At 36.6% G+C, this 16,872-nt stretch overlaps 1 long non-coding RNA gene across 1 annotated transcript; it reads left to right on the top strand.

Annotated features, from left to right (window-relative positions):
- The first annotated feature begins 6,502 nt into the window (after positions 1-6,502).
- On the top strand, positions 6,503-12,311 carry LOC127546701 (uncharacterized). The gene is made up of 3 exons (XR_007950041.1): positions 6,503-6,593; positions 9,660-9,741; positions 11,571-12,311. It is a non-coding gene; the product is annotated as an uncharacterized LOC127546701 (long non-coding RNA).
- The last annotated feature ends 4,561 nt before the right edge of the window (positions 12,312-16,872 follow it).

Here is a 16,872-nt window from a genome sequence, read left to right as displayed (position 1 = left end):
AATTCTCATGTGAGAAAATTACATTCAGTAGAGCAATTTGGTTCCTTTTTTACAACTTAAAGAGAGTGGTGTTAGTCCAAGAAGCAGATGAAAATATGTGATTGTAATTCAGAAAGGGGGGAAAAAAAACTAAGGTAAATTAGGTAAATCTGAGAATCATCTGCATAGAGAGAATAATCAAATACATGGGAAATGATGAAATCATCAAGTAAAATGGTATAGAGGGAAAAGAGAAGAGGTAGACCCTTGGAAAGGACCTTTATGTTAGTGGGTATGATATGGAGAAAGAACCTAAAAAGGAAACTAAGAAGGGCTAGGAAAGAAGGATTATGATAAACTCAAGAGGTACACCTTTAAACAAACAAATGGTTATAGTTGACATCAGAAGTATAAAGATGACTCTAACTAAAAAGTTTCTTGAGTTCCTGTTGATTAGGCACTAAGCCCAACTTTGGTCTTTAGGAATAACAAATCTTGAAGGATATAAGGTTTTAGAAGATTTTGTGTGTGTGTGTGTGTGTGTGTGTGTGTGTGTGTACAGATCTGAAAGTCTATTCAAGCATTGTGCTTCTAACTCCCCCATTATGTTTCCTCACATTCTATCCACTCTCATGGCTATTTTTGTTTTTAATAATCCAGGAGATTAGGGGCCTTTAATTTGGAATCTGTGAATTTTTTAAAAAGCATCTTCTTAAATGTATTCATATATAATTAGTTTCCTTTGTAATTTTATGTATTTTATTTTGTGCATTTAAAACCCTTGTTCTGAGAAGGGGTCTATAAGTTTTTTCCAAAAATGCCAAAGGGACCCAGAAAACAAACAAAAAGTTTAAAACCCTTGGTTTAGAAAATCTAAATAAATGGATAGATCTTTGATCCACTCCTGTTACCCATAATAAAAATAGAATACATACTGAAAATATTAATTAGTAATCATAATCAGAGCATACATTTAATTTCTGAGTTTGCAAGTGTGATTTTTGCAAAGGATTCCCCTTCCAACTGTGTATTACCAGAAATTATCTAGTTTGTGCCTTGGGAGTTTCACTGGAGCCCTGTGCTAATGGGAAGCTCACATGTTGATGCCTGTGTTTGAAGGGAAGGGCTAGGGAATAAAGTCTTGCAATTCTAATGACTAAGGGCCAAAGCTACAGCTGAAGAAAATCTAGGACTGAAAGGTTCTGGAAAGAAATTCTCAAAAGTCAAGTCTCCTGACAGGCAAATAAAAATCAATCTTGTTTCTTCTATATGTGAGTATTTTGCAGATTACTGCAATAAGGTATAAATGATGATGCAAGAAGCTGGGCACCAGGTCATTGGAAGGATGATGCTTGTTTTAGTGAGTATTGCCACCATCATCATCATCATCATCACCATTATCACCAACATCAACCCTTTTTTTTTCCTTTTTTTTTTAAATTTTTTATTTAATAATTACTTTATATTGACACTCGTTTCTGTTCCGATTTTTTTTCCCCTCCCTCCCTCCACCCCCTCCCCTAGATGGCAAGCAGTCCTTTATATGTTGAATATGTTGCAGTATATCCTAGATACAATATATGTTTGCAGAACCGAACAGTTCTCTTGTTGCATAGGGAGAATTGGATTCAGAAGGTATAAATAACCCGGGAAGAAAAACAAAAATGCAGATAGTTCACATTCGTTTCCCAGTGTTCTTTCTTTGGGTGTAGCTGCTTTTGTCCGTCATTTATCAATTGAAACTCAGGTCTCTTTGTCAAAGAAATCCTCTTCCATCAAAATATGTCCTCATACAATATCGTTGTCGAAGTGTATAATGATCTCCTGGTTCTGCTCAACATCAACCCTTTTGGAACAAGTAGCTCTCCTTGCCCTTCCTTTCAAACAAAGAAACTAAACACTGGGAGCCCCTCTTAGGACTATTCTTTCTTATTTGGCTAGCATTCAGACCTCATAGGAATTAGGGTTGGAAGGGAACTTGAAGGTGCTTTTCATTGTTTAGATGGTGAAACCAAGGCCCAAAGAGATCATTTGCTCAAATTCACATAGTTCATTCATATAAATGAAAGAATAAAAAAGCTTATATCAATTGCTTACCATGAGTCAGCTGGTGCTGTGCTAAGCTGGTAACTAAACTTAGTATTCAAAACAAGTACCTCTGGTTCCAAATCCAGTGGACACAGCCTCATGGCTGCCTCCTAATACAGATTCTCTAGGTTTTGAGTCATTCCTCTATTAAAGTGATCATTTTCAAGACATTCATTATATATCTACAAATACCCACATGAACTGTTTTTTTTTTTCAATTCAGTTTAATTCCATTTGTAGGTATTAAGCACCTACTTCATGAAATATGCTATGTTAGGTCCTGAGGGGGACACACTGATAAAAGATACTTTTGTCCTCCTAGATGTGTGGCACCATTACAGAGACCATAAATCAAAAGATTATAGGTTTAGAAGTGAGAGAGGCTTTAGAGGTCAATTAATCCAACCCTCTTCATTTCATAGATCAGGAAGTAAACCCCAAATTTAAGTTATTTACCCAAGGTAATACATGTATTCATTTGCAGGGCCAAAATTCAAACTCCAGTCTTCAGATTCAAAATTTCATTGTACTACTATATTATGCTTTCTCGTGAAGATAATTGCCAAAATATATGGGTTTTTTGGATTTTTTTGGCAAGATAAGCTTCATAATCCTACCACTAAACTCCACCTCTGAGTGGACAAAGTTAATCAGAAAATCAATTAATAAACAATTAATAAACTACTATGTGTTGAACATTATCCAATATGTTTTGAAAATTATCATTTCTCTTTTCTCCCTGCACTGAAATATTATCTTCCTTGGGGGCCTGCCTCAGAGCTTAAAATGCCCAATATTATATCCAATCCTTTGGGAGTGAAATATGTTATCCTGTGGCAGCTGAGGACAAAGCATATGGGGCTTATTGTGGCATAGGTAGGTGCCAAGTGGCCCCTGCAAGGCCAGCTGGAGATCAGGGACAGAGAAAGTTCAACTAATCATGAAAACTAATGTATTAGCCCAGGAAAAGAAGCCATATGAAGACTTCAAAGTGTAGAAACCAAGGCCCAGGTATGGACGATACTGCTAAGGATGCAGGGGGCAGGCCTGTGCTGGTATGGAGCCATCACTGTAGACTAAGGATCGGCCAACTCAAGAGGAGTAGCAGTTATACTTACAGAGAATAAGACAGCAGAAGACAAATTAAAAGACAATGTTGAATTTTAATGTCAGAGCCAGGTCAAAAATTTCACCTAGCCAAGAAAGGGCATCCTCAGGTGGATTAGGAGGAGAGTGATTGGGACTACTCCTTATTGGGTAAAACAGAAATCCTGAGGATACAGATGTACAACTATTGCTGGAAGATCACTATAGTGAGCAGAAGCTTTTACAATGGGCCAAGTAATATCTTCTTCTTTTAATTATTCTTCCTAACCAGGTACTAGTTAGGTCATGCAAGACTTGTTGAAAGGCACAAAGGATATTGGATACAGCAGAGGTATGACACACTTTTCTACACATCTACACATCTTCCTCTCTGTAAACTTCCCACTCTATATCCTCAATTCTCACCACTTTCTCTCTCACTGCACACAATAGTAGGTGAGACTTTTCCCCACTAAAAACCCACCATCTGGATGGAGGAAATAGTAGAATGGAGTAATGCTATGCCACATGAAGCCTGGACAGGTTAAGCTGCCCCTATGCCCAGAAGCACTGCATGAACTTATGTGGTCCCAAATAATAACTTTCTCATCCTGTTTATTAGGGAAACCCAAAGTATTTATGGGTCATCAAGCATGATGATGCTATTGCTCCATTAGCCTCTTTTCCTGGTCACCCTTCTTTTACTGCCAGGTATAAATCTGCTTTCCTCTTAAAAGGATGTCTCAAATGGGGCCTGACAAAAGTGGGCAGAGGCATGGATGACTATATTTTTGCTCTTCAACCCAGAGTTTAGTGATAAGTCAAATTCATATTCTCCTTGATGTCATCCAGGTACCCAGCACAGATCCTACAAAGAGTTAAACAGATTTCCCCAGACTGCTAGACGGGTTGTGGCAGATCCTTAAAGAATGGATAAACAAAGGATAGAAGTGAAATTATGGTTATCTGCATTTGGGGAGATGACATATGTTATCACACCTTTTGTCATCATCCCTATGGATGAGGCAAACTATAACTATTCTACCAACTTATGCAGGGTAGAGAGCTGCAGGGGACTTGGCTTTTTTTTTTTTTTAAGGTACTCCAAGTTTGGTTTCTTGGGGCAAAATCCAGGTTATTTTACCCCTTGTGGGAAATTATTTTTCACTGATTTAATAACTAATTATTGTGTGAGGACCAAAAGTTTTTCCCTCTTTTCTATTTGCTCACCCAGAAATCAACCAGTGTGGGAAATCTCTCTCAAAAATATAAAATCTATAAAAGAAAGTCTAACTTTGGGCTAATTGTGTTTGTTCAGACAGGTGTGGGGGAAAATGTGGATCTTCCCTTTTATAAGACAAGTGATATGGAAACTGATAAGTTTCTTTGAACAAGATTTGGCTGGCCAAAGTCATTTTCCAAGATACTCATTGTAATATACCAGTCTCTCATTGTAACATTCATTTTTTCATTATTTGTTAAACAATCAGAGTTGAGTACCAGGAATACCTACTTTTCCAAGAGCACATAAACTGTAAGCCTACTGCCATGATGGAACTTTGGTCTAAGAGAGACAACAAAATGACTATCCTTTTATTAATAAAATGCTGCTTTTATTAATAAAATGACTAAATTACCCAGAAATTATGTCTCTCAAACCTTTTAAAAATCCTTTGTGCTTAACTTTACATATTTAAAATATTATTCTAAGAAGGGTTCCAAAGGCTTCACCAAACTGCCAAAGGAGAGAAGTCTGTAAAGAGAGAGAAAAAGACAGAGAGACACATATATAGAGAGAGAGAGGAAGAGAATGAGAAATCAGGATCATTAACACACATGCTAAGTTTTCAGTATCATAGTGGAAAGTAGTGTCCCCATTGAATAAAACTTTTGGTAGACAAAAGATCTGCTATATGGAACACTGCCAGAGAAAGGTAAAAATTGATTCAGAAAGTCCTAATGAGAAGCTATGGTCATCTGGGGATGGGATCAAGGAAAGAAAAATAGGAAGTTTCTAGAAGCCTCCTTGGATAATGCCAAAAGGAAAAAAAGAGAAAGGACACTGATTCATGCAGATTCTGTGAGCTTCATTTAAAACCATTATCCTCTGAATACAGCACTAAACTAGACAACTCCCATAATTCTGATCCTCACCCATGAATAAAATGATGTGATTCTCATTTAAACATATCATCAAAGCACATGTTTTTAAATCTCCCCACCTAATAGTCTTATTTAGAAGTGCCCTCAACCCAGTTATTTAGTATCCGTTTCTCAGCCAGGAAAAAGATTGGTCACACTTTAAATTAAGTGTCTTGAGCAAGGATTTAATTTAGAACTAATAAGACAGTTATTGTATGTTAAATACCATATGGTTATTAAAAAACATATTTATTGAGGTTTAACAACTATGTCAAGACAATACTCTATAAACAGCAGGAACTGTTAACAGGATGCAGTTATTGATTCTTACATCATGCAATGTATCTTGTGCATGGATACACTTAATATTCTCCCATAAAAAGACTCAGAGGGACTTTGGCCAGGAGGGTGAGGTTGGGCATTGAATTTGTGTACTGCTAGTTCCACCCTGGAGACCTAGGATCAGTCCCTGCCTTGGATACTCATGAAAAATGAGGTTGGAGGTCTCCCCTCTTCCTCCTCCACTGCTTTTCGCGCTGGGGTAAAGCCAACCTCTGCCACTTGCTATGATTGATAAGAATGCAGCTGGAGGCAGAGACCTTGGAGAGGGAAAGGAGTGATAGCAGGAAGATCCATCTAGCGTTAGAAGGGATCTCAGAGGCTGTCTGGTCCAAGGTCTTCGTCTAACAGATGAGAACTGAGACACTAGTAGCATCAAACTAGGGTCACTGACTTCAGAGTCATCCCTCTTTACACTCTAAAAGTGTTTAGAGTCGGGGAGATCACTAAAAAAATCTGAAAGAAAAGATTTGTGGAGACTTGTGTCCAGGTGTGGATTGTTAACTAACACTTGCCACTTCGCAAGACGCACAACATCCATGTGACTTTGGAAGCCAGGATTTTTGCAGTGGGGCCAAGGATCGTGTTAATCCAAGTCTACCCCCCCGGTCCAGCCCAGCCCACCCCACTTCTGTTTCCTCTGCCAATAAGTTCTCCTATTCCCCCTTGCTGAGCAAGGAGACGTTTGGGTTGGAAACGCAGCCTTCTCGCTTACTGCAGGGCCTCTCCTTCCAGCTGTGCCGACAGCGGTTCCTCTTCCCTCCCTCCCCCCAGCCTCCCGCCCGTGTTTATGGCCTCGTGTGCCGGTGCCATGGCAATGCCTCTGACCCAGTGGCTGGCACCGGCCCCTTCTCTCCTCTCTTGAGAGGGATGACTTCACAAGAGGATCAAGCTGAAGGAGTTAAGATGAACCATGAGTGAGAACAGGCATCAACCAATCTCCTTAACAGTTCGCAAAGGTGTCGAGGGAGATTATTTATAAATATTTGACGAGGGACTAGGTGTAAGTTGCAAGTAAACTGCTGCCGTGCTCAAAGTTTTCCCCAGTGAGGCAGTTCCCTCTTTAAAATCACGCAGCTCCGAGGTTCAGACTTCAAACGAGAAAGCCTACTCTTGCTTCCATTGCTTTGTCACACAAAAAGCATCTAGTTACCTGGGAGTAGGTAGTAGCTACGTAGCTTTCCCACTCGAGGGGGATGGGGCTGGTGACCCAGAAAAGGTGTTTGTGGGGATTTGTCAGTTCTCTCTGTGCCCATGTTTGGAATGTCTTTCACTCCTCCCCAGAGAAAAGTGGGAAGGGAAGGGGAACAAAAAGCAAGCAAACGTTCAGAGAGAGAAAGCAACAGAACCGGATTGCTTAGAGATAGTTATATTTTACAGTTTGGCGAAACACAGGAAAATATTTTTCTCAGGCCATTTAATTAAAACAGCATCTCCGGTTATACCTTCATTGTAATAAAACTCCAATGTGTGTCCGAGTACCCAGGGATTTATTAACTTGCTCTGGGCTCTGAAAAATCAGCAGGCAGGGTCAGATGCGGCTAGTGATGATGACATCACCGTTTTTGGCAGCTCTTTTCAACTAGTGTTGAGTGAGGTAATGTCCCCAAAATTAAAACTGACAGCAAGATTAATGATGATAGATTCACTGACTTTTTCGTGATTTAAATTGGTGTTCTGTTTCTTCCATTCGGGGCTGCCAAGACAGCATCGTGCCATTAACTCTGTATATCAGTCAGCAGAGATAAGATGAGCCCCCTCTCTCGCCTGGGGACAGACTGTTACTTGAGGGTTGCTGGTGATTTAGAGATGGGTCCAAGAGAGGACACACCCTCATCCTTCTTGCAGAGAGGTTGGGATAGTGAAGGGCTGCCTTTATCAGACCAAACTGGCCAATACTTTCAAATTCATCATCTCTTTGGTTGGAAGGTGATATGTTCTCTAAGTTGAGTACAGCAGTTAACTGAAAACAGGAAAAACCCCATCAATTTGTACTTCAATAACTCAGAATTTGTGATTATTTAGACAGCATCTGAGTTGAACTTTCCCTTGGTAGAAAGAGAGATTCTTAAGGAAGTAGGAATAACAGGAAGATTATTTCAGAGGGAAGAGGATCAAGAGGGAACCTACTAAAAATTTTAACTTTTCCAACACTTCAGACAATAGTCATTTTCCTGAGAATAACATATCTTAATTACACATTATCTATCCTTCTATGACCTTTTTAAAGTCAGCACCTTAAGGACCTCTAGTGGGAAAAAACATTGCTGGCCTAGTTAGTTACTGAATGTACTTGGAATAATAAAGTTACCTTTCTATGAACACATGCTTTAAATCAAAATTTGTACTGTCAGTTTGCTCTTGCTCCCAATTAATGTGTTAGATGAAATTTCTCTATATATTTAAAAAAATGTACTTTTACCTTCCAGAATTATTACTTTTTCAAAGTTGACCTGAAAAAGTAATAATTCTGTAAGGTAAAAGTACATTTTGGGAGAGACATTGGTAAAATGGTGCATTCAAAGAAAGGCAACCAGGAGAGATAACAAAATCACAGATTTAAAATCTGAAGGGAATTTAAAGATCATCATGTCCAATAATCCCCTCATTATATAGATCAAGACACTGAAATTCAGAGAATTTAAGTAATTTGTCATACAAGGAATAAGTAGCAGAGTCTGGTAGATTTGAACCCAAGTCCTATGATTCCAGATTCAGTACTTTTTCTTTGTATCACTTCCAAAAGGGACTTGAAAACATCCCATTTGAGATTTGGCTAAAGGATATTCCATATGTTTAACCTGAGGGGGAAAAGACCTAGTAGATATCGGATTGTTTCTTTCAAATATAGAGAAGGCTATCATATGAAAATACAATTCTAGTCAAGTGTCTAGCACAAGGATGTTATGTTATGTTATGTTAACAAGATGCTAAATTTGAGTACATATGCAAGAATTCAGGCAGGAAACAGAAAAGGAGCAAAGAGCATTATGGTGGAATTGCAGAGAAAGCACTGGGTTTGAATTCCAGCTCAACACTGAGGTCCTGAGCAACTCCTATCTCCCCATTTCTAAAATGAGGAGGATTAGACTGCATAGCTTCTAAGTCCCCTTTTATCCATGAACCAGGAGTAAAGAATACAGTAAAGATAAATAAGCAAATGAAAAGTGCCAAAGGAAAAAAAAAACATATTATTTAGAATCAGTAAGGTGAATGGCCTGGAATCAAGGTAAATCTGGAATCAGTAAAGAATACAGTAAAACATACCTAAAATTAACCACTCATGAACAGACTCCCAATGTTTGATAATTCTTTTTGATTTTGTGGGATTTAACTGCTATGCAACAAGTATTTATTAAGTACCTACTATGTGCCAAGCACTATACTAAATGCCTAGAAAACAAAAACTAATGAACCAAACTAAAAAAAAAAAATCCTTTCCTTTAAGAAACCTAGATTCTATTTGCCATATTTAAAATAAATCCTAGTCTCACCCTGTCCTCTTCCCTTCCCCTTCCCTTCTCACTCCCCCCCCCCCACTCCCGGCCAGAACTGGCATCCCAGAAGATGAAACCTCAATGACTCAGAAGTTCAATTTAATTTCAATAAGTTGGTAAAATTGTTTGAACTTCTAAAGTTGGCAAAAAATATTTTGATCATGATAGCAATTTTTTGAAAATTCCAGATTCCTCCTGTTTCTGGAAGAAATTTTGTACATTTCCCAAACTGGAAATATTTGTTCACAGGCCTCCTTTTTCCTTGTGGTAATTGTAACCAAGAACTATGAAGCCTTATAGCTAGTGTTATTCTATCATTATTAATAATAGTAATACAAACACCATGAAAAAAATGAACCTTTTCAATGTCTCAGACCTCAAATAGAATTCTGTTTGCTTTGGATGGAATTATAAGCAGTCTAAAAGCCCATGTTTGTTGGCACGGAGCCAGTTGGCATGGAGTTTTTTGTTTTGTTTTGTTTTTGTTTCCGAAAAGTTAACCTATGTGTATCTGTAAATTCCTAATAGAAAGTTTGTGGGATACTGAAATGAGAACTGAATTTGGAGTCCAGAGCCCTGGATCAGTAGTGCTTTGACACCATGATTTTAGGTATGTCATTTAACCTGCTGTTTTTCCATTTGGTAAATGAGAATGAGAATTATACTACCCATCTCAGAGGATTATTGAGAGGATCAAAAAGTAAAACATCTGAAGAACATTAGGTAATCATGGAACTCTTTTTATCAAAACAAGATATCATTACTATCACAATTTTTTAAACTGAAAACTAGAGTGGGATGGTCCTATAGAGACAATGAGAGACAGATATTTTGTATACCCCATAGTAGTGCTGTATTATTTATAACATACAAGAAGAATCAGAAAAAGGCCTCTGGTGTATTGTGGATAATTTCAAGAGACAATGATTAGAACTGCTTTGGGTAAGGTTGAGTAAATGGATTATAATGTACATTTTCTCCCAATTCTATTATTTACTATATTATTTTTTCTATCTGCTTTTTAGCAGCTTTCTCAACCTGGAGTTTCCTCTATCCCTAAAGCTCCTTCCTCTGATTAGTGGGTTCTTCTCCATTTGAGAAAGTGCCAAGGTGAACATGTCTACTTATATCCTTGCTCCAGTCTCAGCATATGGGTATCTACCTCTAGTCATGCTTATCAGCTCCCTTTTGAGTATTATCTTCCCTTATTAGAACCTGTTTGAAAGTAGGGACTGAGTTTTTCTTTGCATTTGTATCCCTAGAACTTAGCACAAAGGCTAGTAAATAGTAAATACTTCATATCTATTTATCTATCCATCTTTCAATCAACATCAAAAGCAAAAGTTTCAAAATGAGAAGTTTGCCCCTTTTCCACTTAGTAAAGATCCTTTTCAGACCATCACTATATGTAAAGAGTTAGGTAGTGAAATGGATAGAGTATCAAGCCTAGGGTCTGGAAGACTCATCTTCCTGAGTTCAAATCTGAACTCAGAAATCAAATAACTATGTAACTCTGGGTAACTCATTTAACCCTGTTTCCTCATCTGTAAAATGAGCTTTAGAAGGAATTAGCAAACCACACCAGTATCTGTATCAATAAAACCTCAAAAGGGGTCACGAAGAGTTAGATACAACTGAAAAATGACAATAAAAATCTTCTGTCTCTGTTTGTTTACCTTTCAGGGAAGGAAGTATCTACATGGAAACATCCAAAATTGAAATGAGCATTATTATCATTACTTTCAATGCACTTTAATATGGAAAAGCTACTTAAAATTGTGTAGCCACAAGAGACTAAGGATATAAATGGAATTTCAAGCATCAATTGCAATATAGGGAGAAGAGGCAGAGGTGTTTTTCAACTGAGAAAGATGACAAAGTTTAGTAGAGAAATTACTAGATTGAGAAAGGATGTCTACATTCTAGTCCTTAACCTTCTTTTGACTAATGATTTGACTGTGGGTGAGGTTTTTGATTTTGGAACCTCAGATGCCCAAGTTTGAAAATGAGGAAGTTTTTCTCTCCTAAGATCTTGACATTTTATTTGAGATTATGACTTTCTTCATCTGGGCATAGTGATTTTTTTTTTAATGAATGAAAAAGAGATTCTAATAGGATTGAGCATGGTGAGCTGAATAGTTATTTTTCTATCATTTTAAATCCCAGAAGTCATGGATCTTAGGTGGATAAAGTTGAAGGTAGCTGGGGAAGGGCAGGTAGAAATGATGGATCCTAAGAGTCAAAGGATTAACATTTAATTGAAGAGGCAAGGCCAAATTGAAACTTTAACTAGGAACCAGTTAAGAGCAATAGATGTCATAAGACAGTCTGTTAATTAATCAAATGCCAAGTGAGTAAACCAGCAATAAATGCTCTGAGCTCAAATAAGGGATAGATCATTGGGCCAGAGTGGTCAGTAAAAGGTTTCCTGTCTTTCAGAAGCTTCTACTGTAATCCAACTGCAATCCCGGGAGACAAGAACAATAAAGAGAGCTGCTGCTTCAGAGAGAGAAAAACTTCAGAGAGAACCCTTCAACTAAACAATTCTATAGTCACCAAAAAAGCAGGGCAGGTTGCTTTTCATTTTTACATTTTACTCATTTTTTGATTGAGGGATAGGAACTCTATATTTGAAAGGAACATGAGCAAATCACTCTCCTAATACTTCCAGGGGAGTCCAAACCAAGATTTACTGGAAGAAAATTTTGATGTGAATCCCAGCCAAATTCCCAAAGTTCAGCTAACTTTGGAAGAAGCAAGCCGCTCAAGCGTTTGAAGCTGCTTCTTGTCCCTTTACCATATGGCCTATTGCTGGCTATTTCACCCTAGAGTTTATATAATTATGTTCTGGTGCCAAGGAAATGCCTCTGATTGTGTCTCTGATTCATAGACGGTAGAAAAATAGGCTTCAGACTTAGAAAAGTTTAAGGAAATAGCCTTAGGTAGGTGGGTTATTATGCCCATTATATTCATGAAGCAAGGGAGACCCTCATCCCACTACTAGAACTGTCTCCCCAAGTGCGCAAAGTCAGTGGTGGAAAAGAGACTGACTCCTTATTGTTCTGCCTCCTGCTCTAACCCTACAGTTATTGCTTCCATCAAAAGATCTGAAGCAAAGGGCCCCCGCAATCTGGAAAATCCATGTAAAATTTTTTGGCCCTCTCTTCATACCAGAGAAGAAGTCGAATTATTATATTAAACGATATTATACAGTATCATACATATATTTTATACTTTTTCTGAATTTCTAAACTTTTTCTGTGTTGTCTGCTGGCCTTTGTTTATAATCTGCAGCTTCCACAAAACTCAAAAAAATTCCCATTTAATTTCTTATGCTGACCTGTGAAATATTGAAATCCCCATATGCTTGGGAAAGCTAAGATGTGGAAGATTTAACTTTGCACTCAGTTCAATAAACACATGAGTAGCAATGTTGCATAGTAAGTGGATATAAAACAAAGCTTGGAGTAAAGTCAGAGGGCAAACCCTATCTCTGACATATACAATATGATCAGGAGCAAGTCTTCATCAAGCATTTGTCTATAAATGAAATCAAGGTCTGGGCCCAAAACTAAGTGTTAAGCATTATATTAGGTCCCAGAGACAAAATAAAAAACATTGTCCATCCTGTTCAGGTGCTTACATTCTACTTGGGGTAGAAGAGGTATGGACACAACATGTAGCCAGAAAAGGGAATTCAAGATAATTTAAAAATGCTAATTTGTGCTAACAATTGTAAAAAAATCACCAAAGACTCCTTGGAAGAAGTGATACCTGTTTTGGATCTTAAAGAAAGATAAAGATTCTGAGAAAGTGAAATGAGAAGGGAGCAGATAGAAAGAATGTTCTGTGGAAGCCATTCCCCAGTTGATAAATGGTTTAAAGAAATGCACAATTTTCAGATGAAGAAATTAAAGACTTTTCTAGTGATATGAAAAAATGCTCTAAATCACTATTGATCAAAGAAATGCAAATTAAGACAATTCTGAGGTATCACTATATACTTCTCAGATTGGTTAAGGTAACAAGAAAAGATAATGATAAATATTGGAGAGGATGTGGAAAAACTGGGATACTAAAGGATTATTAGTGGATTTGTGAAATGATCAAACCATTCTAGAGAGTAAAAAAGAACTATACCCAAAGTTCTATCAAATTGTGCATACTCTTTGAATCAAATGTCTCTGCTGGGTCTGTTTCCCAAGGAGATCATAAAAGAGGAAAAAGGACCTACATGTTTAAAAATGTTTGTAGCAATTCTTTTTTTGTTGTGGCAAGGAATTGGAAATTGAGTGTATACCCATCAGTTGGGGAATGCCTGAATAAGTTATGGGATGTGATTATGATAGAATATTATTGTTCCATAAGAAATGATGAACAGAAAAGTCTGGAAAGACATATATAAACTGATGCTAAGTAAAGTGGACAGAAACAAGAGAACATTGTACAAAATAAGATTATGTGACAATCAACTCTGATAGAAGTGACTCTTCTCAACATTGAGGTGATTCATGGTAATTCTAATAGACTTGAGATGGAAAATGCCATTCAATCCAGATTTTGGAGATTGAATGTGGATAGAAGCATAGTATTTTCACCTTTTTGTTGTTTGCTTGTTTTTTTCTGCTTTGGCTGCCCTTAGGTTTTGGTATTGCCTTATTTTTATCATTCTTTTGGATGAAATTATTGTTTCTATGATTTGTTTTTTGACCCACTTGTTCTTTAGAATTAGATTATTTAATTTCCAATTGGTTTTAGTCTACCTTTCCTTTTTTATTTTTATTTAATGTAAATTTCTCGGATTAATACAAGAGAAAATAAATTACTTAAATAATCCCATTTTAGAAAAAAAAAATTGAATAAGCTATTCCTAAGGGAAAATCTCCAGGGTTAGATGTTTTTACAAGTAAATGTTTTAATCTCTTCTTCTCTTCTCACTACTAAGACATAATAACTCAGATTCTTTTCAGGAATATGGAAGAAAGGAGGAGTGTAGAGGGAGAAATCAGTCATATTCAAAATGTTTGGTGAGGGCAAAGCTGACCTGGATCTGAGGGAAAAATGATTGAAAACCTGAATGGAATCAATTTAATCTCACAAAAATTTCTCATGGCATAGACCCAGGCCAATGAACCCCATATCCCCCCAAAGCTGAGGCAGCCCTGCAAGGGACGAGGAAAAGGTGAGAAAATAGATAACAAGGACATATTTTAAAAAGAAATCTAAAGCTCAAAGATACAAAGAAAAGGGGTCTTAGTAAAAATTCAGAAAATAGATAAAACAACACAGAAGATCCTAAAAATAGAAGGAAAATTAGTAAAACCACAAAGAAACCAAAGTACAATTAACAAAATTTTTAATATGGAGGAGAATTAAATAATAGTTCCTGGTGGAAGGTAGAATCCACGAATACTGGAATAAAGAAATCAAACTCATAAACAAGACATCAGGGATGAATTTAGTTCAGAAATTAGAATTCTCAATGAATAAAATAGGATACTTAATGTAGAATTTAAAGCATAATTAAGAAAAAATAAATATTTGATGAACTACTCTAAAGAATAAGAATGTGTAGAAAAAATTAACAGATCCAAAACAGAAAAATAGTAATGTGGAAGAAAATTTGGCAAAAGAGAAACCAAAGGCAATAATACACATAAATTGCATAACTTTAAACAAGTCATTTAACATCTCAGTTACTTAAGCAACTAAAATTCTTTAAACTGTGTAGCAAATGCCTATCTTCATTGGGAAAGGAAATTTCCTTACTTGGAGTTACCCATACAAATGAAATCAAATTGATCTATTCAAAGCTATGCCCATATAGACATAGAGATAGAGATAGGAAGGGAGGAAGGGAAAGAGATAGGGAGGGAGGGAGAGAAATTTTGAGATTAGTAATGAGCCCTTAGAGATAAATGAAATCACCAAGGAAGAAAGTATAAGGGAAAAGAAGTGAAGATGACTTACTTCAAAACTTTGAGGCATACCCACATTTAAAAGACAGAATATTGTCTTTTGTATTTAGTGGCTTTAAATTAATGATTTTAGAATCCAGACACATAGGAGGAGAACCCACAGAGAGTAATGTCACAGAAACAAATAAAGAGAATGTTTAGGAGGAAAGATTTGGCAATGGTGTAAAAACTGCAGAGATGTCAAGAAGTATAAGGTCTGAGGAAAGGCCATTAGATTTAGCAGTTAAAATACCACAAGTAATCTTTGAAACATGAATCATAGAACTGATTGATGGGATCAGAAACCAAACTGCAAGAAGATGAAGTATGACTGTTATGGAAGTGGAAGTCTTGTTGAACCAAAAAACAGTGAAACATACATTTTTGGACATAATGAGGGAATTTATTTTGTTTGATTATGCATATTTGTTACAAGGGTTTAGTATTTCTCTTTTTAATGGGAAGATGCAGAAGGACACAGTAGGAATATTATTCTCTTCTCCACCCAAATAAAGGAGTGATATCCTGGAAAATGAATGTGATACCCTTGAAGGATAGAGTAAAAGGAGAGAGAGAGAATAGAATAAATGGAGGGGGGTGAGGAGAAACACAGTGAGCATTAGTAATTGTGAAAAGAATTTTGAAGGAAGTTTCTCTTTTCAAAACCTCATTTCTCAAATGTCTAGGGAACTGAATCAAATTTATAAAAAATAAGAGCCATTCCTCAACTGATAAATGATTAAAAGATATGAACTGTGCCCAAAGGCTATAAAATTATGTATATCATTTGACCTAACAATACCTCTACTAGGCATAAATCTCAAAAGAGACTTAAAATAAAAAGGGAAAAGACCTGGATGTAAAAAAAAAAAAAAGCATTTATAGCAGCTCTTTTCTCAGAACAAAGAATTGGAAATTGAGGGGATGCCCATCAATCAGGGAATGGCTGAATAAATTATGGTATGTGACTATGATGGAATGTTATTCTATAAGAAATGATGAGTAGGATGCTCTCAAAAAAAAAAAAAAAAGCCCTGGAAAGTCTTCTGTGAACTCAAGCAAAGTAAAATGTATTGTGTACAAAGTAATAGCAATGTTATAGGATGTTTAGCTGACTTGGATATTCTTAGCAATACAATGATCCAAGACTATTCTGAGAAATTTAGGATGAAAAATACTATCCATACCCAGAAAAAAATAGATTGTGTCTGAACACAGATTAAAACATACTTTTTTAAACTTTATTTTTCTTGATTTTTTTTTGTTTTCTTTTACAAATATCACTTTTATGGAAATATTTTGTATAGCTTCACATGTGACTTCTCAGTGAGGTGAGGGAAGAGGAAGAGAGAGAATTCAAAGTTTTAAAAACATGTAAAAATTGTTAGCATGTAATTGGAGAAAGTGAAAATATTAAATAAAGTGAATTGATAGTAAAGAGAATCGGTAAAACTTTTATGAATCGAAGTGAAGGATTCATGGACTTTAATTATTAAGATGGGCATACCAGATCCTAAAGGCCAACTATTACAAGTACTTTCGAAATGAAAATAAGAAATGAGAGTCAAGAAATCCTGATGAACTGAAAAATCTTTATATTCTTACCAGATTGCTCTGCTGACCGAACAACACACATACACACGCGCACACACACACACACACACACACACGGACAAGATGGCTTCCTTGGGTCCAGTGTTTAATCTAAAGAACTGGGCCAAACTAAACTGCCAGGGACTATATACAAATTGCATGATCATTGGTTTAAAGCTATAAAACACTGA

This window comes from Antechinus flavipes, chromosome 2 (assembly GCF_016432865.1).
Source record: "Antechinus flavipes isolate AdamAnt ecotype Samford, QLD, Australia chromosome 2, AdamAnt_v2, whole genome shotgun sequence".
Taxonomy (NCBI): domain Eukaryota; kingdom Metazoa; phylum Chordata; class Mammalia; order Dasyuromorphia; family Dasyuridae; genus Antechinus; species Antechinus flavipes.
The sequence above is the reverse complement of the archived record's forward strand: the minus strand, read 5'-3'. Positions and strand labels throughout refer to the sequence as shown.